The sequence below is a fragment of the Nycticebus coucang genome, chromosome 6 (assembly GCF_027406575.1).
Source record: "Nycticebus coucang isolate mNycCou1 chromosome 6, mNycCou1.pri, whole genome shotgun sequence".
NCBI lineage: Eukaryota > Metazoa > Chordata > Mammalia > Primates > Lorisidae > Nycticebus > Nycticebus coucang.
The window spans coordinates 82,131,594-82,158,153 of NC_069785.1; the positions used below are offsets into that span (position 1 = coordinate 82,131,594).

The 26,560-nt window shown below is 43.2% G+C and overlaps 1 protein-coding gene and 1 pseudogene across 1 annotated transcript in view; one reads left to right on the plus strand and one right to left on the minus strand.

Annotated features, from left to right (window-relative positions):
- The window catches only part of LOC128588734 (tripartite motif-containing protein 43-like), a gene marked incomplete at its 3' end in the record, with an annotated part of 421,410 nt that overhangs the window by 187,874 nt on the left and 206,976 nt on the right, over positions 1 to 26,560 (plus strand). The window lies entirely within an intron of this gene.
- On the minus strand, positions 11,961 to 12,767 carry LOC128589151 (mortality factor 4-like protein 1; annotated as a pseudogene).

A 26,560-nucleotide genomic window follows, 5' to 3' on the forward strand; every position in this document is an offset into this window, starting at 1 on the left:
AGACAAATAAAACACAAATAGAGTCTAGAAGGAGGAGGGGAGAGTAGGGAGAGGGAAAGAGGGAGGGTGACTGGTGGGATCTCACCTAATGTGCACGATGTGAGGGTGTTCAGCACACCCCCTAGGTAAAAGACTCAACTACTTGAACTTTACCTTAGGATTGAAAACAATGTAACCTAAACATCTGTACCCTCATAATAATTTGAAATAAAAAATAAACTAGGGCAGTGCCTGTAGCTTAGTGAGTAGGGCACTGGCCCCACATACTGAGGGTGGATGGTTTGAACCTGGCCCCCGCCAAACTGCAACAAAAAGAGCCAGGCATTTTGGTGGGCACCTGTAGTCCCAGCTACTCAGGAGGCTGAGGCAAGAGGATCGCCTAAGCCCAGAATTTGGAGGTTGCTGTGAGCTGTGATGTCACAGCACTCTAGTGAGGGTGATAAAGTGAGAATCTATCTCTTAAAAAAAAAAAGTAACTAGATTGTTGTTCTTTTATTATTGATTAGTTTGAGTTATCTGGAGATTCTAGTTATCAGTCCTTTGTCAGATTCATGGCATGTGAATATCTTCTCCCATTCTGAAGGTTAAGGAATTCTGTTTTGGTTGTTGTTGCCATTAGCTATGCAGAGGCTTTTTAGCTTGATTATGTCCCAATCATTTGGTTTTGGTGTTGCTGCAATTGCCAGGGCGTCTTCTTCATTTAATCTTTTTCTAGGCCAATATTGTTAAGAGTTTTTCCCATACTTTCTTCTAGAATTTTTATTATTTTGTGTCTTAAATTTAAATCTTTTATCCAGCAAGAGTCAAATTTTGTAACTGGTGAGAGGTGTGGATCCAGTTTCAGTTTTCTACATGTGGCTAACCAGTTCTATCAGCACCATTATTAAATAGGGATTCCTTTCCCCAGTGTGTGCTCTTGTTTGGTGTATTAAATATCAGATGGCAGTATGTGGCTGGGCTCATCTCTAGGTTCTCTGTTCTATTCTATATATCTACATCTCTATTTTTTTTCTAGTACCAGGCCATTTTGATCACTGTAGACTTATAGTAAAACCTGAAGTCTGAAAATGTGATGCCTCAAGATTTGTTTTTATTTCTTAGAATTGCTTTGGCTATTAGGTTTTTTTTTCTGGTTCCATATGAAATAAAGAACTATTTTTTCAAGTTCTTCAAAGTATGACATTGGTGCTTTTATGGGGATTGGCTTAATACTGTAGATCGCTTTGGGTACTAGCGACATTTCAACAATGTTGATTCTTCACAGCCATGAGCGTGGTTCCATTTGTTAATATCTTCTGCTATTTCTTTTCTCAGAGTTACATAGTTCTCTGTGTAGTGATTCTTCATGTCCTTTCCTAGGTATTTAATTTTCTTTGAAGCTATTGTGAAGGGTATAGAATCTTTGAATTTATTCTCAGCTTCACTGTTACGGAGTATGTGAAGGCTACTGATTTGTGGACATTAATTTTGTATTTGAAGACATTACTGTATTCCTTGATAATTTCCAGGAGACTTGTGTTTGAGTCTCTGGGATTTTCTAAGTATAAGATCATATCATCAGAAAAGAGTGAGAGTTTGATCTCCTCTGTTCTTCTTTGAATGTCTTTGATATCCTTCTCTTACTTGATTGCACTGGCTAGAACTTCTGGAACTATGTTGAATAGCAGCCGTGATAGTGGACATCCTTGTCTGATTCCAAGGTTTTTATTTTTTATTTTTTTTGAGACAGAGTCTCACTTTGTCACCCTTGGTAGAGTGCCTTAGGGTCATAGCTCACTGCAACCTCAAACTCTCAGGCTCAAGTGTGTCTTTCTCCTGCCTCAGCCTCCCACATAGCTGGGACTACAGGCATCTGCCACAACACCCAGCTATTTAGAGACAGTGTCTTGCTCTTGCTCAGGCTGGTATCAAACCTGTGAGCTCAGGGCAATAGACCGGCCTCAGGCAGACAGGTAGGATTACAGGCATGAGTCACTGAGCGCAGCCTTATTTTTTGTTTTGAGACAGACTCTCACTCTGTTGCCCTGGATAGACTGCCATGGTGTCATAGTTCACAGTCAAAGCCAAACTCACCGGGGGTTTGAGTGAGTCTTGCCTCAGCGTCCAGAGTAGCTGGGACTGCAGGAATCTGCTACAATGCCCAGCTAGTTTTTCGATTTTTAAGAGAGACGGGATTTGGCTCTTGCTCAGGCTGGTCTCGAGCTCCTGAGCTTAAGCAATCCATACACCACCACCCCGATCCTGGCTGTAGTTCTAAATGAACTTGCTGGGTTGTGAGAGATTGTGAAAGACTTGGGGCAGGACCCCCCACTCTGCCCTGAGCAATGACGACCCCAATCAACCGCAAGAAGCGGGGCTTGATGCAAACAGCAAGAGGATTTTATTCCAGCATGCTGGGGCTTGACTCGCAACTCTTTTAGGAGCCAAGGAGTCAAGCCCTGAACAGCAGGTTTCACAAGCTTATAAAGGCAAAAACCATAAAGTAGGGAGGGGTAGCAGACATAGCAGGGGCTTTAGGGAGGGGTAGCAGACATAGCAGGGGCTTTAGGGAGGGGTAGCAGACATAGGGGCTTTTCCAGATAAGAAGAACTCTGGTTCATTACTCATCTGTCTTAAGACAAGATCAGCAGTTAAACATTTGCTTAGCTTTTTTCTTTCAGAACCAGTTACCGGTTATCTGCTTCAGCTCGGGGCTATTTCCTAGGACAGTTACAAAAGGTCACATTCTTATGGTAGGGGGCGAGGGGTGCTGCTACATATCTGGTCCCCCCCCTTTTTGGATTTGGTAGTACTTTCCTTCCATTGCAGGCTGTGATGGGACAGGAGCAGGACTTAGAGCTAGACATCAGGTCTAGAGACCATGTGTGCTGACAGTGACGTCATAGGCACAGGACCATGCACAAGGGCCCAGTCCAGACTACATATTGAGTCCTGCCCACCCAAAATGGCTACCAAGAGCAGCTGAGTTCCCAAGGGCTGTGGAAAGAGAGAAGGAGGAGGCCTGAGCAACAGGCCAGCTTTGTGTAGTCTGAGGCTGGCTCTGCGCCAGGAATCTCTATGTAGCCTAACTTGGTATGCAGACAAATTGAAGGCTGAACTTAGGGGTGGTAACTGAGACTCATGCAGCCACAGTAGCCAAGTGTGGAGAGTGGTTTGTAAGACAGCAAGACCCTCACAGCCTGGGGAACATTCAGGGAATGAGCTCCCATCTGCTTCTCCTCCTATCCCAAAACAGCCATATTCCTTTCTTCATGCTCCCTCTGCCAGAAGTCACGTGGTCCGTTCTTTGTCTAGTTAACTATGCAGAGATCCTTGAGATCTCTCCCTTCTTTCTCCTTGTCCTAGGCTAACAAAGTTGAGTAGAAACCACTAAGTCACATAGTTCTTCCTTTGTTTTGTTAACTACGTCCTCGTGACCTCTCCCTTCTTACTTCTTGTCATATGTGTGTGTGTGTATGTATGTATGTATGTGTATATATATGTATATATATATATATATATATATTTTTTTTTTTTTTTTTTTTTTTTTTTTAGAGACTCTGTTGCCCTGGATAGAATGCTGTGGCATCACAGCTCACAGAAACCTCAAACTCTTTTTTTTTTTTTGTAGAGACAGAGTCTCACTTTATGGCCCTTGGTAGAGTGCCCTGGCCTCACACAGCTCACAGCAACCTCCAACTCCTGGGCTTAAGCGATTCTCTTGCCTCAGGCTCCCGAGTAGCTGGGACTACAGGCGCCTGCCACGAGAAACCTCAAACTCTTGCACTTAAGCAATTCTCTTCCCTCAGCCTCCCAAGTAGCAGGGACTACAGGTGCCCACCAGAACGCTTGGCTATTTTTGTGGCAGTTTGGCCAGGGATGGGTTCAAACCTGCTACCCTTGCTATATTGGGCTGGTGCCCTACTCACGAACCACAGGGGCCGCTCTTTTTGTCATATGTTAATGAAGTTGAGTAGAAACCATTAACAAGATAATTTGTCTCTATTCGAGTCATTTACAGTTTCCAATCATACTGCAAGACCATAAATACGTCTTTTGTTTATGCTACTTCCCTATAGAGAACCCTGTACAGATACTATAAAATAAAGCCGATTTTGTGCTTTGGGGCTGGCTGCAGCCATCAGCTCAGTCAGTCCTCCTGATCCCATCTTTCATTTCTGTGTCTTCTCTTGTGTTGTATTTTTCTCAGTCCCCACCAATTTCACTCCCCTTCCCGGTGCTGGTTAATGACAGGTGGCGTCTGGACAGGGACCAGAGTACAGAATAGTAGATGTATACGCAGGTGAGGGAGTCCCCCCTGAGAACCAAGAAGTGAAACCGCGCAGTTGGTAAGTAATTTTTAGTGTGTTCGGGGGTAATCATAGTCGGGAGTAATAAATTATGGGACAGTCTGGTTCACTGGAGTGAGAATTCTTTTCTTTTTTGTAGAGACAGAGTCTCACTTTATCACCCTTGTCAGGGTGCTGTGGTGTCATGCTACTCACAGCAACCTCCCGCTCTTGGGCTTAGGCGATTCTCTTGCCTCAGCCTCCTGAGTTGCTGGGACTACAGGCGCCCCCCACAACACCCGGCTGTTTTTTTTTTGTTGTTGTTGCAGTTTGGCCGGGGCTGGGTTTGAACCCACCACCCTCGGTATATGGGGCCGGTGCCCTAAAAGCCACAAGCGCCGTTCTGGAGTGAGAATTTTTTATTCAAATGCTTAAATCTACATTAAAAACTAGTGGCTGTCATATTCATATTGATCAATTAGAGCCCCCTCTCTAATCTGTACTGGGTCTATCCCCTTCTGCTCCGGCAGAAGAACCCCTTCCTCTGAATTTCAACTAGAGTTACAAGATGAGGAATGAGTTGATGAAAAGGAACGTTCCTCTTCCATCTCAGAAGCAGACACAGATCCTTCCAGCTGGTAACTAGATTTCTAATCTACCTAAACCTGTTTTGTCTTGCTTCTCTTCATGCCCTCCTTTGCCAGAGTTCAAAGAATTTGCCTCTGTGGCATGTTCAGTACCTGGCAAGGAGGCCTAAACTGTTCTTCATGCCCATAAACACATTTGAAAAATTACAAACAGGGCGGCCCCTGTGGCTCAGTGAGTAGGGTGCTGGCCCCATATGCCAAGGGTGGCGGGTTCCAACCCAACCCGGGCCAAACTGCAACAAAAAAATAGCCGGGTGTTCTGGCCAGCGCCTGTAGTCCCAGCTACTTGGGAGGCTGAGGCAAGAGAATCACCTAAGCCCAGGAGTTGGAGGTTGCTGTGAGCTGTGACACCATAGTGCTCTATCGAGGGTGATAAAGTGAGACTTTGTACTAAAGAAATAAAAATAAAAAAATAGGGTGGCGCCTCTGCCTCTGTGAGTAGGGCACTGGTCCCATATACTGAGGATGGTGAGTTCAAACCTGGCCCTGGCCAAACTGCAACAAAAAATAGCTGGGTGTTGTGGTGGATGCCTGTAGCCCCAGCTACTCAGGAGGCCGAGGCAAGAAAATTGCCTAAGCCCAGGAGCTGGAGGTTGCTGTGAGCTGGAATGCCATAGCACTCTACCAAGGGTGACTGATTGAGACTCAAAATAATAATAATAATAATAAATAAATAAATAAGTAAAAAAAATAAAAGCCAGCAAACAAAGTCTGTATGTCTGTTTCTATATTTGTGTGTCTGTACATGTTAGGTACCTATAGTATTTCAGTATCAAAATATACAAAAGAGCTCCAACTAATAAAAAAATAAATGGATGTCAGCACTTACATTAAGTATCTTATCAAAAAACAAAAAACTCAAATGCCTTCTTGTTCAGGTGACTTTACTATGCTCTGATAGATAAAATTAATCTTAAACCTGTTATTAAAGTCCAAATGTTTAAAGATTATAGAACTGCCACTTCTTTAGTATTTCTAGATTTTGCTGAATTTAACGGTGAACTTACGTTCTTTCTTTTTTGAGACAGAGTTTCACTATGTTGTCCTTGGTAGGGTGCTGTGGTGTCACAGCTCACGGCAACCTCAAACTCTTGGGCTTAAGCTATTTTTTTTTGCCTCAGCCTCCCGAGTAGCTGGAACTACAGGCACCCACCACAACGCCCAGCTATTTTTTGGTTGTAGTTGTCATTTTTTAGCAGTCCTGTGGTGGACTCGAACCTGCCAGCTTTGGTGTATGTAGCTAGCGCCCTTACCACTGAGCTACAGACACCGAACCATGAACTTATGTTCTTGATACTGAGTTTCTGAATTCCGACATTTAGAAAGATGACTATGGTAATGCCTAAGGATGTGTTCCCACACTTGGGCTAAGAGCTGTAGAGCGCACATTCTAGCCCACATGGCCCCTTTCTCTCAGTTCCCGCTTTACCATCTGGCTGTTGTTAAAGAAATTAAGTGTTCCAAGTTTTCTGCTTTCTGTCTCAGGACACAGGTCCTGTCCTTGGCAGCCACGTGGCCATGTGGGACTTAGTGAGACTGAAAGACTTGGGGCAGGACCCCCCACTCTGCCCTGAGTGATGACGACCCCAATCAACCGCAAGAGACGACACTTGATGCAAACAGCAAGCGGATTTTATTCCAGAATGCTGGGGCTTGACTCACAACTCTTTTAGGAGCCAAGGAGTCAAGCCCTGAACAGCAGGTTTCACAAGCTTATAAAGGCAAAAACCATAAAGTAGGGAGGGGTAGCAGACATAGCAGGGGCTTTAGGGAGGGGTAGCAGACATAGCAGGGGCTTTAGGGAGGGGTAGCAGACATAGGGGCTTTTCCAGATAAGAAGAACTCTGGTTCATTACTCATTTGTCTTAAGACAAGATCAGCAGTTAAACATTTGCTTAGCTTTTTTCTTTCAGAATCAGTTACCGGTTATCTGCTTCAGCTCGGGGCTATTTCCTAGGACAGTTACAAAAGGTCACATTCTTATGGTAGGGGGCAAGGGGTGCTGCTACATATCTGGTCCCCCCCCTTTTTGGATTTGGTAGTACTTTCCTTCAAGACAATGAAAAAACATCAGAAAGGATGATTGTATTGTGATTTTGTTATTGAAATTTCTTTCTTCAGTGAGTCCTTGGTCTCAAAGATTTGAGAATTGAGTCCACCGGCCACAGATCAGTAATAAAATGACATTTTCCTGGGCAGAGGAATAGGCAGAGGGAGTGGAAAGTGCCAGAGCTTTTGGCAGGGGAAAAAAGGCCCGACTCGGAGATTTCCTGCATGAGTCCTTTGTCTAGGGGTGAATATTGGCTTTAAAAGAAATTTCATCCAGAACTTGGTAAATAGAAAAATACCTTTACAAACTAAATAAGTATTTTAACAAATAAATGAATGAAGCCTCACCCTTAGGGTAAGCTTATTAGTTCTTTACAATTTTGGATGTAGGGAAAGGATTAGGGTCTGTACTCCCTACTCAGGGTGGAGCCATACAAAACGTTTAAGGCTGTTTTATTCATACCCTTGCTGGAGTACAGAAGGTGTGGCCTGCAGGCTATCATCTGTTTGTACCTAGAGGTGGAAGTCTGATTTGTAAGCAACCTAAACCTGAAATATGGGTGGTCCCTGTCTAGCTCTAAGTGAGAAAATCCTGTATCAATGTTATAATCCATACAATGTCTTTTACTTGTAATTGGTAATAATTTGATTGTTCAGATTGTTTGGAAAAATGAGTCATTATCAAAAAATAAAATGCTTGCCTTTTAAACCTTCTAATTATCAGTTTAGTAATTAAATAATTAACTTCATAGTAAATTGTAATCCTATTTTATGAAAAATGATTTTTTAAAAGTAAGAAAAATTAGATAGAAAAGAAAATGGCATTCTGTAAGAAAAAAATCTTGTGTAACAAATTTTGTCCTAAAACAAAATAGTTATTTTAAAAAGAGATAGACAGGGCAATCCAAAAAGTTTAGAATGTTTATAAATTATCTGTACAGGATTGAATGGGTTCACATTAAGAAATTTATGAAAGAATTTGCATGTAATCCAGTTGATTATATATTGTACTTAAAATCTTTTAACTTATAACCTTGTTTGAACAAATGTTTTAAGCCTTTAGTATTTAACAAACCTTCCAAAATAAAAACTCTAAATTTAGTCCTTTTGAAATATTTAGACCACTGAAAATCTCAGAAAGACATATTAAGTTCATTTAATATGTTAATATATGGGCGGCGCCTGTGGCTCAGTCGGTAAGGTACCAGCCCCATATACCGAGGGTGGCGGGTTCAAACCCAGCCCCGGCCAAACTGCAACCAAAAAATAGCCGGGCGTTGTGGCGGGCGCCTGTAGTCCCAGCTACTCGGGAGGCTGAGGCAAGAGAATCGCTTAAGCCCAGGAGTTGGAGGTTGCTGCGAGCTGTGTGAGGCCACGGCACTCTACCGAGGGCCATAAAGTGAGACTCTGTCTCTACCAAAAAAAAAAAAAGAAGAATATATTAAAAATATTGTCAAATGTGAAGTTATAATTTATTTTCTATAAATTATATTTGTATTTCCCAATATTGGCCTGTCTTGGGATATATTATCAGTAATAATTTCAGTACATCTCAAAAAGCATCTTTGTAACTTACTGAATGCAAAGCTTATCCTACAAAAGAAATAACTTTGAAAATTAAAGCAATCTTTTAGGACTTCAATTGGAAAGTTAACATGTCCATGAGTATTACTAACCTAACTTCAAACAGAACAAAAATCAATTACTTGAAAATCCTATTTTGGGAAACAGGGTCGACACAGAAAAGGCAATATTTATTTACCCCAAATAAATTTCTTCTACCACTTCCAGCTCGGTTGGCCCCTGTATTGTTTCCCAACTGTTCTGAGCCACCAAAGCAGCACAGGATTAGACCTCAATCCCACCAGGATTGGGCTCTCAGACCATCCCATTTTTATGGCCCTTCACCTAAAAATACTGTCGGACTTCTTTCAAGACAAGGTTTAAGTCTAACTATGAAAGGTCTTTTTATTTTGCCAGGAGTAATTAACTCTGATTATGTAAAAGAGATAAGAGTTATGACTTATACTACTCAAAATATCCGCACTGTTTCTTCTGATATGAAAATTGCCCAATTTTTACTTCTCTCTACCATTTTTGTTTACAAAAACCTTAGAGCTATTAATAAAACCCTGGAAATTATGGGGCCTTTTCAACCAGAAATTCCATCTCTAACAGCTGTTCCATAGCACTATTCCTTAGTAATTATAGATTTAAAAGATTGCTTTTTTACTATCCCACTTCATCCTAATGATTTTTAATATTTTGCTTTCATTTTACCTTCTATTAATTTGAGAACTTCTGCATAGTATCAGTGGACGATCCTTCCATAAGGGATAGCTAATAGCCCCGCCTTATGTCAAAAATGTGTTGCTGCTGCAATATTTCCAGTTCGTATACAATTTCCTACTGCTTACATTATCCATTATGTGAATGATATACTCCTTTCTCACCCTGATTCTTCTATATTAACAATCATCCTTGGACAGTGCCTGTGGCTTAGTGGTTAGGGCGCCAGTCCCATATACCAAGGGTGGTGGGTTCAAACCCAACCCCAGGCAAACTGCAACAACAACAAAAATAGTTGGGCGCTGTGGTGGGCGGCTGTAGTCCCAGCTACTCCAGAGGCTGAGCAAGAGCACTTAAGCCCAGGAGTTGAAGGTTGCTGTGAGCTGGGATGTCACTGCACTCTACTGAGGGTGATAAAGTAAGACTCTGTTTTCTGTTTGTCTGTTTGTTTGTTTGGTTTTTTTGTAGAGACAGAGTCTCACTTTATGGCCCTCGGTAGAGTGCCGAGTCCTCACACAGCTCACAGCAACCTCCAACTCCTGGGCTTAAGCCATTCTCTTGCCTCAGCCTCCCGAGTAGCTGGGACTACAGGCGCCCGCCACAACGCCCAGCTATTTTTCTTTGCAGTTTGGCCAGGGCCGGGTTTGAACCCGCCACCCTTGGTATATGGGGCTGGCGCATTACCGACTGAGCCACAGGCGCCGCCCATGTTTGTTTGTTTTTGAGACAGAGCCTCAAGCTGTTGCCCAGGGTAGAGTACTGTTGCATCACAGCTCACAGAAACATCCAACTCCTGGGCTCAAGTGATTCTCCTGCCTCTGCCTCTCAAGTAGCTGGGACTACAGGTGCCTGCCACAATGCCTGACTATTTTTTGGTTGCAGCTGTCATTGTTTGGCCTGGGCTGGATTTGAACCCACCAGCTCAGGTGTATGTGGCTGGAGTGCCTAGCTGTTTTTTTTAAGAGACAATCATCCTCTGTCATTTATAGGACTCATCAACAGTTTAGAGGTTATGTATAACTCCAGAAAAAAATACAAAGTGTTCCTCCTTTCTCTTATTTAGGTCAACTTATTAAGGACAGACAAATTCAACAGCAAAAACTTCAAATCTGCAATAACAAACTCACTACCTTAAATAATTTTCAGCAGTTACCAGGAGATAGTGATTTGCTTTGCCCTTCATTAAAGCTTTCTTTTTTTTTTTTTTTTTGGTTGCAGCCATCATTGTTGTTTGGCAGGCCCAGGGCTGGATTTGAACCCACCAGCTCAGGTGTATGTGGCTGGCACCTTAGCTGCTTAAGCCATAGGCACCCACCCATTAAAGCTTTCTTAAATGTTATTGTTCATTGTTTAACAGCTTTTACTATTTTAAGAATCCCACAATTTACCAAAACAGTGATCCTGCTTACACTAACAAAATTTTCTCTTCCTTTTGTTCAACTTTTTCTTTTCTTTTTTTTTTTTTGTAGAGACAGAGTCTCACTTTCTCACCCTCAGTAGAGTGCTGTGGCATCGCATAGCTCACAGCAACCTTCAATTCCTGGGCTTAGGAGATTATCTTGCCTCAGCTTCCCGAGTAGCTGGGACTACAGGTGCCCACCACAATGCCTGGCTATTTTTTTTGTTGCAGTTCGGCCGGGGCCGGGGCCAAGTTTGAACCCGTCACCCTCGGAATATTGGGCTGGCACCCTACCCACTGAGCCACAGGCGCCACCCCAACTGTTTCTTTCTTTCTTTTTTTGTGGCCAGGGCTGGGTTTGAACCGGCCACCTCCGGCATATGGGGCTGGCGCCCTTACTCCTTGAGCCACAGGTGCTGACGTCAACTTTTTCTATTACCCTTAAAACAGGTGCACCTTACAACCCTCTAAGCCATGACATTGTTAAACGTGCTCATCACACCCTTAAACTTTAATTACTGAAGTTATAAAAGAGGGAGGTACATCCTGGAACGCCACATAACCTTCTTTCTCACACTCTTTTTACTTGGAATTTTTTACTTTTCACTTGAAAATTTTTAAAAGTTGATACTTTAGGTCACAGATACTTTAGGAGGATTCCAAAAGCAGCAGAATGCTTTTGGAATCCTCCATACTCTACATACTCTGAGGTCCTTTGAAGTTCCCCTTAACTGGTACCTGGCAAGGACCTGATCCTGTGTTAATATGGAGAGGAGGACATGTTGTGTCTTTCCTAAAACAGCTAACAGTCCTCCTTGGGTTCCTGAATGGGAATTTATAAATTATGAAGTGACATCACCTTATAACTCTCCAGTTCGCATCCCTATGAAAGGAGATGATCAGAAACTACGGGACTAATGTAGAAGACTACTTGCCTCTTGTAACATTAATGATTGTATCACTGCTAGAGAATAGATTCTAAATACTTTAAAAACACAATCAGGAGTTATCCAAAAAGACCTCTGGCACCCTGCAGCAACCCTTCCGCTGGTGGAAGTCCTGGAGCCCACCAGTGAAGTGATACAGACATAACTCTCAAACTTTATGTTATGACTTGTGTTCCACCTCCCAGACTTTTACTAATTGGTAATACTTCTTTTTTTTTTTTGAGCTATAACCCTTTTTATTTTCTCTGTTTAAAATCAATTCTGTTATACACTAACATCTTCAAAGTACATCATTTGTACAAGGGAAAGACTAAACAAAAATGTGTTTACAGAGTTCCAAACATATGGGTGAGACCATCTCTCACACACCTTTCCGATGGTACTCAGGAGGAGCCACTTCATAATCGCTGGCACTAAACAAGGTTGCAGAATTCTTTGCCAGATACTTCAGGAAATCATGAAGATAGTTCAGTAATAAAGCAAGGCTTTTCTCATCCAAAGGTGTACAGGCCAACATCACTCCAATTGGTACAAACAATCTCAGTAGATGTGGCGCTCCATATACTTGGGACCTGGGTGCATCAGGGTGATCTGCAAGAATTTCACCATACTGCCCTCTCTCAAATTGGTACAGGAGCTGAGTGCCCAGCATTACATTGAAGTGTTCTTTTATCCCCACCACAACTTCATTAACAGCATACTCCTTATTATCTGTGTTTCCACGGGATTTCTGGTAATTTGCATAATCCTCCAGAATGGAATCCACATTCTTCTTAGCAGGGAAGATAAGAGCTGTTTTTGCCTGGTAATTAAGTCCCATTCATCAACAAGCCAAAGTTTTAGCTCTTCAGCAATCTTTCCTTTAACTTCAACTCTGTTCATGAATGTGTCTTCATTTTCAACAGTAGGGTCTACCCGGGCCCTTTTCTTCCGAGGAGGCTGAGGTCTCTCACTGGTACTGCCACCGTCTCCATCTCCAGGTGTTTTCTGCTTATTCTTCTTTGTTTTCACTTCAACATTTTTCTGTTGCAGACCAGATGTCTTCTTTCCTGGGGCGGCCCCTCTCATCTTCCCCTCTGCAGACTGCTCCTGATTGGCTTTTTGAAGTTCTCCCTGTTTCTGCAGATTGGTGTCCACATATTTGAGTACTCTGCTCTCTGGAACCCATTCATCCCAATTTTTATTCCAACCCCTGTAATGTATAAAGTATTTCACTTGTTTGTCCTTTATGGCAACCTTTACACACTTTGCTTCATGAAGAAGAGGCCCATGAAAGCACAGTACTCGCTCACCCTCCTGGAATTTAGGCTTCGGTTCCTGCTTGGGCACCGTTTATAAGTGATTCACTGCTGCCTCCTTCTCCCACGGCCCCCGACTCCCCCCTCCTACTCCCTACCCCACCCAACTCCGCCTCAGACGTGCCCTCAGGAACCGCCAGCTCTACATCCTGGCGATACTTCTATAACCAAAATTGAACATGGATTCTCTTTAAATTGTAATTTATCTAATTGTGTTAACCATATTAATCCATTTAATGCTATTACTGTAATTGACCAGCCATCTTTTGTTATGTGACTCAGCCACAAATCAGGCATGCAAACTTTAATTGAATAATAAGTATTTACACCATGATGTTACCCACAATAATAATAACCTGAATAGGGCGGCGCCTATGGCTCAGTCGGTAAGGCGCCCGCCCCATATACCGAGGGTGGTGGGTTCAAACCCAGCCCCGGCTGAACTGCAACCAAAAAATAGCCGAGCATTGTGGCGGGCACCTGTAGTCCCAGCTACTCTGGAGACTGAGGCAAGAGAATCGCTTAAGCCTAGGAGTTGGAGGTTGCTGTGAGCTGTGTGATGCCATGGCACTCTACCGAGGGCCATAAAGTGACTCTGTCTCTACAAAAATAATAATAATAATAATAACCTGAATATAGCAAAACTTCATTAAGAAATTCAAAGTATTGGGCGGCGCCAGTGACTCAGTGGGTAGGGTGCTGGCCCCATATACCGAGGGTGGTAGGTTCAAACCCAGCCCCGGCCAAACCGCAACAAAAAAAATAGCCGGGCATTGTGGCTGGTGCCTGTAGTCCCAGCTACTCAGAAGGCTGAAACAAGAGAATCACCTAAGCCCAGGAGTTGGAGGTTGCTGTAAGCTATGTGACGCTGCCACACTTTACTGAGGATGATAAAGTGAGACTGTGTCTATAAAAGAAAAAAAAATGAAATTCAAAGTATGCATAAAGCTCATGTAAATGTTTATGGTCCTACTCAACTTACTAAAGATATTTTTGATAAATTACAGTCTTTTTATTTTAATTACAGTCTTTTAATCCTTTAGAAAAATTGGAGCATTTTACAATAACATTATTTAATTAGGAACTTTAATACTATTTTTTCCCTCTTTTTTTATTAAGTCATAGCTGTGTACATCAATGCAATTGTGGGATACAATGTGCTGGTGAAAGACTGGGGACAGGACCCCCCACTCTGTCCTGGACGACGGCGACCCCAATCAACCGCAAGAGACGGCACTTGATGCAATCAGCAAGAGGATTTTATTCCAGCATGCTGGGGCTTAACTCGTAACTCTTTCAGGAGCAGAGGAGTCAAGCCCTGAACAGCAGGTTTTACAAGCTTATAAAGGCAAAAACCACAAAGTAGGGAGGGGTAGCAGACATAACAGGGGCTTTTCCAGATAAGAAGAACTCTGGTTCATTACTCATCTGTCTTAAGACAAGATCAGCAGTTAAACATTTGCTTAGCTCTTTTATCAGAACGGGTTACCAGTTATCTGCTTCAGCTCGGGGCTATTTCCTGGGACAGTTACAAAAGGTCACATTCTTATGGTAGGGGGCGAGAGGTGCTGCTACATGGCTGGTTCCCCCCCCCCTTTTTGGATTTGGTAGTACTTTCCTTCACTGGTTTTATATACAATTTGAAATATTTTTATTACACTGGTTAACACAGCCTTCAGGACATTTTCTTAGTTATTGTGTTAAGAAATTTGTATTCTACATCTAGTAAATTTCACATGTACCCATGTAAGATGCACCCTAGGTGTAGGAACTTAAATACTATTTTTATTTTATATTCTCCCAGTCTTCTGCAGAGTTGGAGCCAAAGGATTCCTCCAATGAAAGGAAATTTGTTCATAAGTTTAAGGAAAGGAGGAGATGTGGAGAGCAGACTGTAAGATGGCAGGGCCCTCACAGCCTGGGGAACACTCAGGGAATGAGCTCCCAGCTGCTTCTCCTCCTATCCCCAAACAGCCATATTCCTTTCTTCATGCTCCCTCTGCCAGAAGTCACGTGGTCCATTCTTTGTCTAATTAACTAGAGATCCTTGAGATCTCTCCTTTCTTTCTCCTTGTCATATGATAACAAAGTTGAGTAGAAACCACGAAGTCACATAGCTTTTCCTTTGTTTTTTTAACTACGCAGAGATCCTCGTGAACTCTCCCTTCTTACTTGTCATATATTAATGAAGTTGAGTAGAAACCATTAACAAGGTGATTTGTCTCTATTGGAGTCATTTACAGTTTCCAATCATATTGTAATACCAGAAATATGTCTTTTGTTTATGCTACTTCCCTGTAGAGAACCCTATTCAGATACTACAAAACAAAGCTGATTTTGTGCTTTGGGGCTGGCTGAGCCATCAGCTCAGTCAGTCCTCCTGATCCCATCTTTCATTTCTGTGTCTTCTCTTGTGCTGTATTTTTGTCAGTCCCCACCAATTCCACTCTGGTTCACTCCCCTTCCCTGCGCTGGTTCACGACAGCCAAGGTTCAGTAGATCACAGGCTACTCACCTATCAGACAGGTTCCCAAAAGGAAAGTGCCAGAGCATAACTAGCATGCCATTTCTTGTACCTCATTTCTTTTTTTTTTTTTTTGGTTTTTGGCCGGGGCTAGGTTTGAACCCACCACCTCTGGCATATGGACTGGTGCCCTACTCCTTGAGCCACAGGCACCGCCCTCTTGTACCTCATTTCTGTTTTCTGTCTATAATTTCTCCCTGGGCACAGGGTGGCATTGATCTCTGACCTCTCCTAGTCCTGAAGGTTGCCTAATGTGTGAATTATTATTTTCTCAGTTAAACTCTATTAAATTTAATATGTCTAAACTTTTTTTTTTTTTTTTTTAGAGACAGAGTCAGGAACCTGTGCTGGGTACTGGAAAGAAGCGGGCTCTTGTAAATAAGGAGGTGATGACTTGTCACTGCCTATCACATAGCAGCATTGTTACATGGCAAAAGAGCAAAGTCTGAGAGGTAGGAATCAAGTAGTGAAGTCCCCATATCCCTTTGTCATGGAAAAGCTGTGGGTGCCAAAGGGCCATAATATCACATTGTAGCAGGATCCTGTGCTGCTGATGGTTGGGGTTCTGCCAGTTGGGCAGTGGCAGCAATGCAGGATAAGAATCACAGTGAAAAAGACCAGTGCCTCTGAGAGCAGCTACTGGGAGTAGTACAGTAAGGAACAGTTAAGGGACGGCAGACAATGGCCCTGAGTTCTGTCTGGAAATGGCACTGACTTGGGTATGCGGGTCCAGGGGATGGTCCCCTGTGTGAGGGTGGCTGAGTCAGGAGTCTCTCCAAACAACACCGGTGGAAGTGCAGCACAAGCTCCTGACAATAGCAGCAGAGCAAATGTCACTGACCTTCCTGTGGGACTGGAGATGGTGCTCATGTCTGTATTTTAGGTCAGGGACTTTCCTGCGGGACTGGAGATGGTGCTCATGTCTGTATTTTAGGTCAGAGACTTTCCTGCGGGACTGGTGATGGTGCTAATGTCTGTATTGTAGGTCAGGGACATGCCTGCGGGGCTGGAGATGGTGATCATGTCTGTATTGTAGGTCAGAGACTTTCCTGCCCAAATGGAGATGGTGCTCATATCTGTATTATAGGTCAGTGACCTTCCTGCAGGGCTGGAGATGGTGCTCATGTCTGTATTGTAAGTCAGTGACCTTCCTGTGAGACTAGAGGTTGTGATCATGTCTGTATTGTAGCTCAGAGACCTTCCTGCGGGGCTGGAGATGGTGATCATCTCTGTATTGTAGGACAGGGACATTCCTGTGAGTCTGGAGATGGTGATTCTGTTTGTATTGTAGGTCAGGTACCATCCTGCGGGGTGGCAGATGGTGATCATGTCTATATTGTGGGTCAGGGACCTTCCAGCGGGGCTGAAGATGCTGCTCATGTCTGTATTGTAGGTCAGGGACCTTTCTGCTGTGCTGGAGATGGTGATCATGTCTGTAATGTAGGTCAGGGACCTTCCTGCAGGACTGGAGATGGTGCACATGTCTGTATTGTAGGTCAGGGAGCTTCTTGTGGGACTGGAGATGGTGATCATGTCTGTATTATAGTTCAGGGACCTTCCTGCGGGGCTGGAGATGGTGATCATGTCTGTATTGTAGGTCAGGTAACTTCTTGCAAAGCTGGAGATGTTGCTCATGTTTGTATTGTAGGTCAGGGACCTTCCTCTGGGGCTGGAGGTGGTGATCATGTCTGTATTGTAGGTCAGGGATCTTTCTGCAGGCCTGGAGATGTTGCTCATGTCTGTATTGTAGGTCAGGAACATTCCTGCGGGGCTGGAGATGGTGCTCATATCTGTACTGTAGGTCAGGGACCTTCCTGAGGGGCTGGAGATGGTGTCCATGTCTGTATTGTAGGTCAGAGACCTTCCTGCGGGGCTGGAGATGGTGCTCATGTCTGTATTGTAGGTAAGGGACCTTCCTGTGGGACTGGAGATGGTGATCCTATCTGTATTGTAGGTCAGAGTACTTCCTGCGGGGCTGGAGATGGTGATCATGTCTGTATTGTTGTTCAGGGACCTTTCTCCAGGGCTGGTGATGCTGATAATGTCTGTATTGTAGGTCAGGGAGCTTCCTGTGGGACTGGAGATGGTGATTATGTCTACATTGTAGATCAGGGACCTTCCTGTGGGACTAGAGATGGTGCTCAATTGTAGGTCAGGGACCTTCCTGTGGGACTGCAGATGGTGTTCAATTGTAGGTCAGGGACCTTCCTGTGGGACTGGAGATGGTGATCTTATTTGTATTTTAGCTCAGGGACCTTCCTGCAGGAGACTGAAGGAGTAGAGATGGTGATCGTGTCTCTATTGTAGCAGGATGAGAAGACTCCTGTCCTCATTGATTAGCTGCCACAGGAGCAGCCCCAGGAGGGCTTGTTGGCAACCCAGGAGCACCTTTAAGGTGGGTGTTTGTGGCAGGTGAGTGGAGTTAGCAGTAACAAGGCTGTGCAGCAAAGGCTCCCACAGGGAGGCCCGGCAGGGAGCTTGGATGGGAGCTAGCATCAGGGGCTGGCACAGTCTGTAGAAGACAAGGCCCTGAAGGAGAAGCAGCAGCAGGCAGACAGGCAGTGACAAGAGTGGGGCATGTCCACATGTTGCTCAGGAAATTTACTCAACCAAGGGAACTTATCACTGGAAACCAAGGTGGGGTGATGCCCCCCACCCAGGACCTCAGCCAGAGTGCATTTCCTAGTCTGTTAGTCCCTGCTTCACTCTCAGTGAGGGTTGATTCTGACATCAATTTCCAACAACGTGGTGGCTGCCATGTCTGGGGAAGGGATCAAATGTAGGGGGTTGTTCACTCCTGTCACAGTAGTGGAAGAGGGACAGGCGAGGAGACCCTGAGGAGACACCAAGGCCCAAGGGGTGGCCCAAGGTTGTGGGTAGCATCCATGAGAGTGTGGACAATAGGAAACCATGATTTGAGTGTTGCTGTGCTGGGCCAGGAGAGCAGCTATGGCAATGTCAAAGTCCAGCTGTCCCACGTCAGATGTCAGCAGGGTGGCCTGAAGGATGAAGAAGAGAGATGAAAAGATGCAGATGTTCCCAGGAGTCAAAGCTGTCCCAGTTTTCTCCCAAATCCTGGCATGGAGGGGAGGAACACTGGAATGGGCTGCTATTATTAACATGGGCCAGCAGCAGGAGGAGGCACTCATGCCAAGGTTGTGATGCCCACTGTGTTGGAAAGGAGGGATTTCCTCAGCAGCCATTAGCTGCCTGCCACTTACTGCATGGAAGGCGACATTCCCAGGTGATGCCACTACCCAAGTGTCCACAGTTGGGTGATTTTAGATGTATAAAATAGGTGCCTTGGTTGACCTAAATAACATAGGGGTTCCCAAAAGGGGCCAGGATTGAGGCAGTCACACCTTGATGCTTTGGGCTGTGAAACATGAACAGCAAAGTGTACAGAGCCATTTGGTGTGGGTGTCACCCATAGGGAGGGCACATTTGGTGAGGCCTGCCCTTTGCTGGAGCAGACCAATAAAATTCACTTGCCAGTTGACACAAGGATAATCACCTCTCTGTACATGACTATGGGGGACAGAGAAAGGAGGCAAATCTCATCAGCAGGGCAACCAGTCCTGAATGACTTAAGCAACTGAGCTGGATAGAAGAGGGAAGCCCCCAAATCATATCCATGCTGATGGTCAGACTAGTCTGGGATGTGCCAAGGCAGGTGTGCTCAGCAGTTAAAGCAGGTCCAGGAACCGTGGTCTTGACTGTGTAGGTGGATATCTTCAGAGGCCATCTGCCTGTTCCTCATTGAGAGGCAGGACTTTGGTGACTGGTGTAAGCTTAAATGTGCCGAAGGAGTGGTGTGAATATCAATGATGTGCCTGCAAAGGGAGGTGCCTCACAGTGCCTGGCCATAGACTGTCCAGTTTTTTTTTTTTGTTTTTTGTTTTTTTTTTTTTTGAGACAGAGCTTTAAGCTGTCACCCTGGGTAGAGTGCTGTGGCATCACAGCTCACAGCAACCTCCAACTCCTGGGCTCAAGTGATTCTCCTTCCTCCACCTCCCAAGTAGCTGGGACTACAGGTGCCCGCCACAATGCCTGACTATTTTTTGGTTGCAGCCATCATTGCTGTTTGGTAGGCCCGGGCTGGATTCAAACCCACCAGCTCAGGTGTGTGTGGCTGGTGCTTTAGCTGCTTGAGCCACAGGTGCCGAGCCAGACTGTCCAGTTTTATGGAGAATCAGCACAAGAGTGGGAATTGTGAGTGAGGAACCAGAGGGGGAATGGTGGGGAATAAAGAACCAGAGGGAGAAAGGTGGGGAATGAGGAAATAAAACACACAAGAGAAAAAGATGGGATCAGGAGGGCTGGAGCAGCTAGGACTGCAGCCAGCACTGAACTGTAGAAACAACCTAAATGCCCACCAAACCAGTAATGGATTAACAAGCTGTGGTATATGTTTACCAGGGAATACTAATCAGCTGTTTAAAAAGATGGAGACTTTACATCTTTTGTAATATCTGAGATGCAGGTGGAAACACATTCTTCTTAGTAAAGCATCACAAGAATGGAGAAGCAAGAATCCAATGTACTTGATTCTAATATGAAGCCAGTAGATGAGCTAATACAAGGGGGGTGGATAGGGGAATGAGCAAGTGGGGAGAGGGGAGGATGGAGGATCGGGGGGTCATGGTGTATGGCACAACTCTTGGAGGTGGGACAAAATTATAAGAGGGACTTTATCTAGCAAATGGAACCAGTGTAACCTAATTCTTTGTGTCCTCAATGCATCTCAAACAAAAAACAACAGATTTTAGCTCACCACACCTTTAACAGTGAGATTCAGTACATTTCAATACTCTTTCTGATATTACTAACTAGAGATCAGGCAAAATTCACATTAGTAGGAGACAAAAATCAATACCAATCACAAATAAAAGTTAATTCTTTTTTTTTTTTTTTTAGAGACAGAGTTGCCCTTGGTAGAGTGCTGTGGCATCACAGCTCACAGCAACCTCCAGCTCTTGGGCTTAGGTGATTCTCTTGCCTCAGCCTCCTGAGTAGCTGGGACCACAGGTGCCTGCCACAATGCCCAGCTGTTTTTGTTGCAGTTTGGCCGGGGCTGGGTATGAACCTGCCACCCTTGGTATACGGGGCTGGTGCCCTACTCACTGAGCCACAGGCACCACCCAGAAAAGTTAATTCTTAAACTTTAACTCAAAGTATATAATGCAATTTGATAGTGATATGTATCTAGAAAGACAATCTTAGGTCCAGCTCTAATATAGTCTAATGTCCTCTAATGAGATTGGATAGACTAATTTTGATACTATTTAACAATTTCCTACATTTAAATAAATTAGAAAGTTCTTGTTTTGAGGGCCAGGTGTAGTGGCTCATGTCTGTAATTCTAGCACTCTGGGAGGCCGAGGTGGGTGGATTGCCTGAGCTCACAGGTTTGAGACCAGCCTGAGCCAGAGTGAGACTTTGTCTCTGAAAATTATTGAGCACTGTGCTGGCACCTGTAGTCCCAGCTACCTGGGAGGCTGAGGCAGGAGAATTGCTTGAGCCCAGGAGTTTAAGGTTGCTGTGAAGGATGATGCCATGGCACTTTACCGAGGATGACAAAGTGAGACTCTGTCTCCAGGCAAAGAAAAAAAAAAAAGGAAGTTACTGTTTTTATCCTAACCCCAAAGGTCCCTTTGCAAGGTGTGATTCCTTTTTGGGAGGTGGGTGGATTTTATGATTCTTTATCTCCCTGAGTGTAGACTCTGAAGTCTTTTAGAGTAGAGTAAATCTTTTACCTTGGCATTAGTGACCAGCAATATAAAAGTGCAAATTTTTGAACCACCGTAAAAGAGTAAAATGAGGGCGGCACCTGTGGCTTAGTTGGTAGGGCGCCGGCCCCATATACTAATACCAAGGGTGGCAGGTTCAAACCTGGCCCGGCAGGCTAAAAACAGCAGTGACAACTGCGACAACAACAACAAAAAGTAAAATGATTACTCTTTTAACATGAATCCACCTCAGTGGCCATTACTATGAAATTGCCACTTATATTGCTTAGTACTATGATGATCCATTCTCTTCTTATCATGTAAAGAAGTAATAAAAATAAAAGAGCAGGGCGGTGCCTATGGCTCAGCGAGTAGGGCGCCAGCCCCATATACTGAGGGTGGCAGGTTTGAACCTGCCAAAAAAAAATAGCTGGGCATTGTGGTGGGTGCCTGTAGTCCCAGCTACTCGTGAGGCTGAGGCAAGGGAATCGCCTAAGCCTCCAGGAGTTGGAGGTTGCTGTGAGTTGTGACACCATGGCACTGTACCAAGGGTGATAAAAGAGAGACTGTCTCTAACAACAACAACAACAAAAAAACGAAAAAAAATTCAATAAATTTTAAAAAGTAAAATTAAATAAATAAATAAAAGAGCAAAAAAAAAATTCCAGATTGCCTCTATTTTAAGGGTAAAGATTAGCTGTAAGTTATAATATATGTAAAGAACTTATTAAGTTTTACTAAAATCTTTCCCTATTTAAATATTATATTTATGATCTATCAATTCTAAAAGGTTATTTTATTTATTTATTTTTTGAGACAGAGTCTCACTATGTCACTCTCAGTAGAGTGCTATGGCATCACAGCTCACAGGAACTTCAGACTCTTGGGCATAAACAATTCTCTTGCCTCAACCTCCCAAGTAGCTGGGACTACAGGCGCCTGCCATGATGTCAGCTATTTTTTTGTTGTTGCAGTTGTCATTGTTGTTTAGCTGTCCTGGACTGGGGTTGAACCTGTCAGCCCCCTACCCACTGAGTTATGGGCACTGCCTGAAAGGTAATTTCATTTGGACTATGCTACATTCTTAATGGAAAGAATATCATATGAAATCAGGAATTTAAATTTAATTCTTTTTATACCTGTGGCTGATTATTTTCATTCCCTTCAAGCCTCTGCTGCTTTTCCTACAGTGTCAATTCTGCTGACAAATCCATATATTTAGTCAAAACAAACTACTTGGAATGGTCAGATAAAAGCTATAGACTTCACAAAAGAAAAAGGAAAATAACATCTATTTTTATTTTGTAAATGGAGATTTAAAATTAAGTATTTCTCATTATCCAAAATTTCAACAAAGCACTTGGGGAGACACTAGATGTCATTAGTTTCAAGGCAAAGAAATACATCAAAGGTTCACTGACAAGTTCATCCACCCAACATGGACGGACAAAACACTGGAAACAAATAAAGGCAAACAAATATGTCAAAGGTTCACTGACAAATTCATCTACCCAGCATGAACAGACAAAACACCAGAAACAAATCAAAATGAGAAAGTACAGTATAATCATATAAATTGAGACTGACCTACTCAATTTAATAGGATCACTTGAGCATAAGAGTTTGAAGTTGCTGTGAGCTGTGATGACTCTATGACATTCTACCCAGGGTGATAGAGTGAGACCCTGTTTCAAAAAAAGAACACATTAATAAATGCAGAGAGATGAATTAGGAGGCAATATTGCAAAATACAGACGGCAGGCCTGAAATGAAAGGAATGTTTCCAGAAATACTTAGAATAAAAAAAAAAAAAAATCAGTGTTCATAGCCAGGTGTTGTGTGAGTGCCTGTAATCCCAGCTACTTGGGAGGCTGAGGCAAGAGACTTGCTTAATCCCGAGAGTTGGAGGTTGCTGTGAGCTGTGACAACACGGTACTCTACCCAGGGTGACAGCTTGAGACTGTCTCAAAAAAAAAAAAAAATCAGTGTTCAGATTAAAATTAATTTTCACTGAATTAATATATGTATGAATCTTGACATTGTGCTTTATTTATTTATTTATTTATTTTTGAGACAGCCTCACACTATCACCCTGGATAGAGTGCTGTGGCATCACAGCTCACAGCAACCTCCAACTCTTGGGCTTAAGTGATTCTCTTGCCTCACCTGCCCGAGTAGCTGGGACTATAGGAGCCCACCACAATGCCTATTTTTGGGTTGTAGTTGTCATTTTTTGGAAGGCCTGGGTGGGATATGAACCCACCAGGTCTGGTGTATGTGGCTGGTGCCTTAGCCGCTTGAGCTACAGGTGCCATCCTATTTTGGTTTTCATATAATCATTTTTACTCATGTGTTTCTTAATTTATCGGCATCTGAAAAGTTTAACTAATGGTGATACATTCATTTGATGAATTAATATAAAGAACTCAAAAAAATTAAATCAGGCAAGACGCTATGAATCACTTCTGTAATGTTACCATTGTGAAGGCCACAGCAGGAGCAATGCTTCAGGCCAGCAGTTTGAGACTAGCCTGAAACCTATATTGAGGCCTTGAACATACAGAAAATTCAAAACTTACCAAAGCAGGGAGGGATGTCATTGTAGCTCCAGAAACTCAGGAGGCTGAGGCAGGAGGAATGCAGGTGCTCAGGAGTGTTACATTGCAGGGACTCATGAGGACACCACTGCATTCCAGGCTGGGCAGCAAATTGAGACCTTGTTTTAAGGAAATAATTAATTAATCAAACCACAGCTTATGTGTCAGTGTGGACAGATCTCAGAAATACAATGATGAACAAACAAAACAAATTATAGAATGATATGTATGATGTATAACCCAACATGGATGGACAAATATCCTTCTTAAAACTTTAAGAAATGAAAACAAACACTACATAAAATTAATGACCATACACATATGTAGTAAGAAACTCGGAAAAGGGATAAGAATGATAAACACTAAATTACAGGGTTTAGTTACTGCTATGCAATAAGTATTAGTAGTATAAAATATTCCATAAAGGCCAAAACATTTCAGAATTGCTGCTTAAAATAAGCATGTCCAGAAAATTATCACTGAGAAATTACTAGTTTATTTCTTCAATTATAATAATCAAGGATAACTCCAACCAAAGACACACACATACAAACAAAGCCTCCTAATCAGACACCTGATTAACTTAAAGTCATCAGTAAAACAACAATATGATAAAATGAGAGATGTTAAAACAAAATTGATATGCACGCAAGTAAAGCTTTCCTTTAGGCAAAGATGAGAAGTATAATAAGCATGTAAAACACTGGAAAAAATCATAAAGTCTCATACTGGGAACTTCAGAGGGTCAGAACATAAAACTAGTAAATATATGAATGAAAACTTAAATTTTCAAAATTCCTTTTTCACATGCTTGTATTTCATTTTAAATATGGATACCATGGGGTGGTGCCTGTTGCTCAAGGAGTAGGGCACCAGCCCCATATACCAGAGGTGGTGGGTTCAAACCCAGCCCTGGCCAAAAACTGCAAACAAACAAACAAACAAAAAAAAAAAAAACAAATATATGGGCAGCGCCTGTGGCTCAGTGAGTAGGGCGCCAGCCCATTATGCCGAGGATGGCGAGTTCAAACCCAGCCCCGGCCAAACTGCAAAAACAACAACAACAACAACAAATAGCCGGGCATTGTGGCGGGCGCCTCTAGTCCCAGCTGCTCGGGAGGCTGAGGCAAGAGAATCGCGTAAGCCCAAGAGTTAGAGGTTGCTGTGAGCCGTGTGACGCCACGGCACTCTACCCGAGGGCGGTACAATGAGACTCTGTCTCTACAAAAAAAAAAAAAATATATATATATATACGTATGGATACCAACCAATAACATTTGCATTATTTACATAAGATCTTTTTTTTTTTTTTTGTGGAGACAGAATCTCACTTTGTTGCCTTCAGTAGAGTGCCATGGCCTCACAGCTCACAGCAACCTCCAGCTTTTAGGCTTAGGCAATTCTCTTGCCTCAGCCTCCCAAGTAACTGTGACTACAGGTGCCTGCCACAATTCCTGGCTATTTTTTTGTTGCAGTTTGGCCAGGCCTGGGTTTGAACCCTCCACCCTCGGTATATGGGACCAGCACCCTACTGACTGAGCCACAGGCACTGCCCTACGTAAAATCTTTCCATCAAATTTGGGAAAGAAAAATTAGGAGAGAGAAGACAGTGAGTATTTCAAAGATTTTAATGTATCTCATTCCAGACTAAATTGTGTGTTGAAAAGTTACCTGATCTGGACCCAACACCTTGGCTAACATCTGCAATAACAGCACTTGGGAAAGCTGGTGGGAAAAGATCTCTTGAATTGACTGTCTCAGAGAACGTAGTGATATCTGGCTTCTGAAAAAATAACGCTGTTGGTGGGAGTGTAAACTAATACAAACTTTTTGGAAGGAAATACGGAGAGTCCTTCAAATTAGACCTCCCCTTTGATCCCACAGTCCCATTAACTAGGCATCTACGTAGAAGAAAAAAATCATAATTTGCACTTAACTGTTTATCACAGCTCAGTTTGCAATCACCAAGACATGGAAACAACCTAAATGCCCATCAACCTAGGAATGGATTAACAAACTGTGGTATCTGAATACCATGGAATAGTATTTCACCATAAGAAGATGGTTAAGACTTTACATCTTTTATATTAACCTGAATGGAGTTGAAACACGTTCTTCTTAGTAAAGTATCACAAGAATAGCAAAGCAAGTATCAAATGCCAAGCAAGTACTTGATACTGATATGAAGCCAGTAGACAATCTAATACTTGCCACATAAGAGAATAACTAAAATCAATTCAAGTTTGGGAGAGGGGTAATGAGGGAAGGGGCAGGAAGGAGGGGAATTGGTGAGCTTCCACTTAGTGGGCACAATGTAAGGGTACATGGCACACCTTCAGGGTGTGGTGTTAGGCCTAGAGAGCCTAGACCAAAGCAAAAAAAAAAAAAGTGTCAAGCCTACGCTATAATGGAAAAATACCAGCTAGCTCCTGGTAAATTTTCAGACTGCGAACTTTCAAAAAAAAGAAATAAAATAAGTCTAGTTCACCCCCAAGATAAATGAGAAAGTACAAATTGATTTATTGCTTCTACCTCACTCCCAGTTTCTTGCTTAGCTAACTCCCTGGGAAATTAACTGGGAGGCACAAACTATCCCTGGACTGACCTTTAAACAATAGGCAGGGAAAATACTGAGACTAAGATGTGTGGGGGAACGTACAGAAACTAAGATGTACGGGGGAAAATATTAAAACAAAAATGTATGATGTAGGGCAGTGCTTGTGGCTCAGTGAGTAGGGCACCAGCCCCATATACCAAGGGTGGGGGGTTCAAACCCAGCCCCGGCCAAACTGCAACAACAACAACAACAAAAA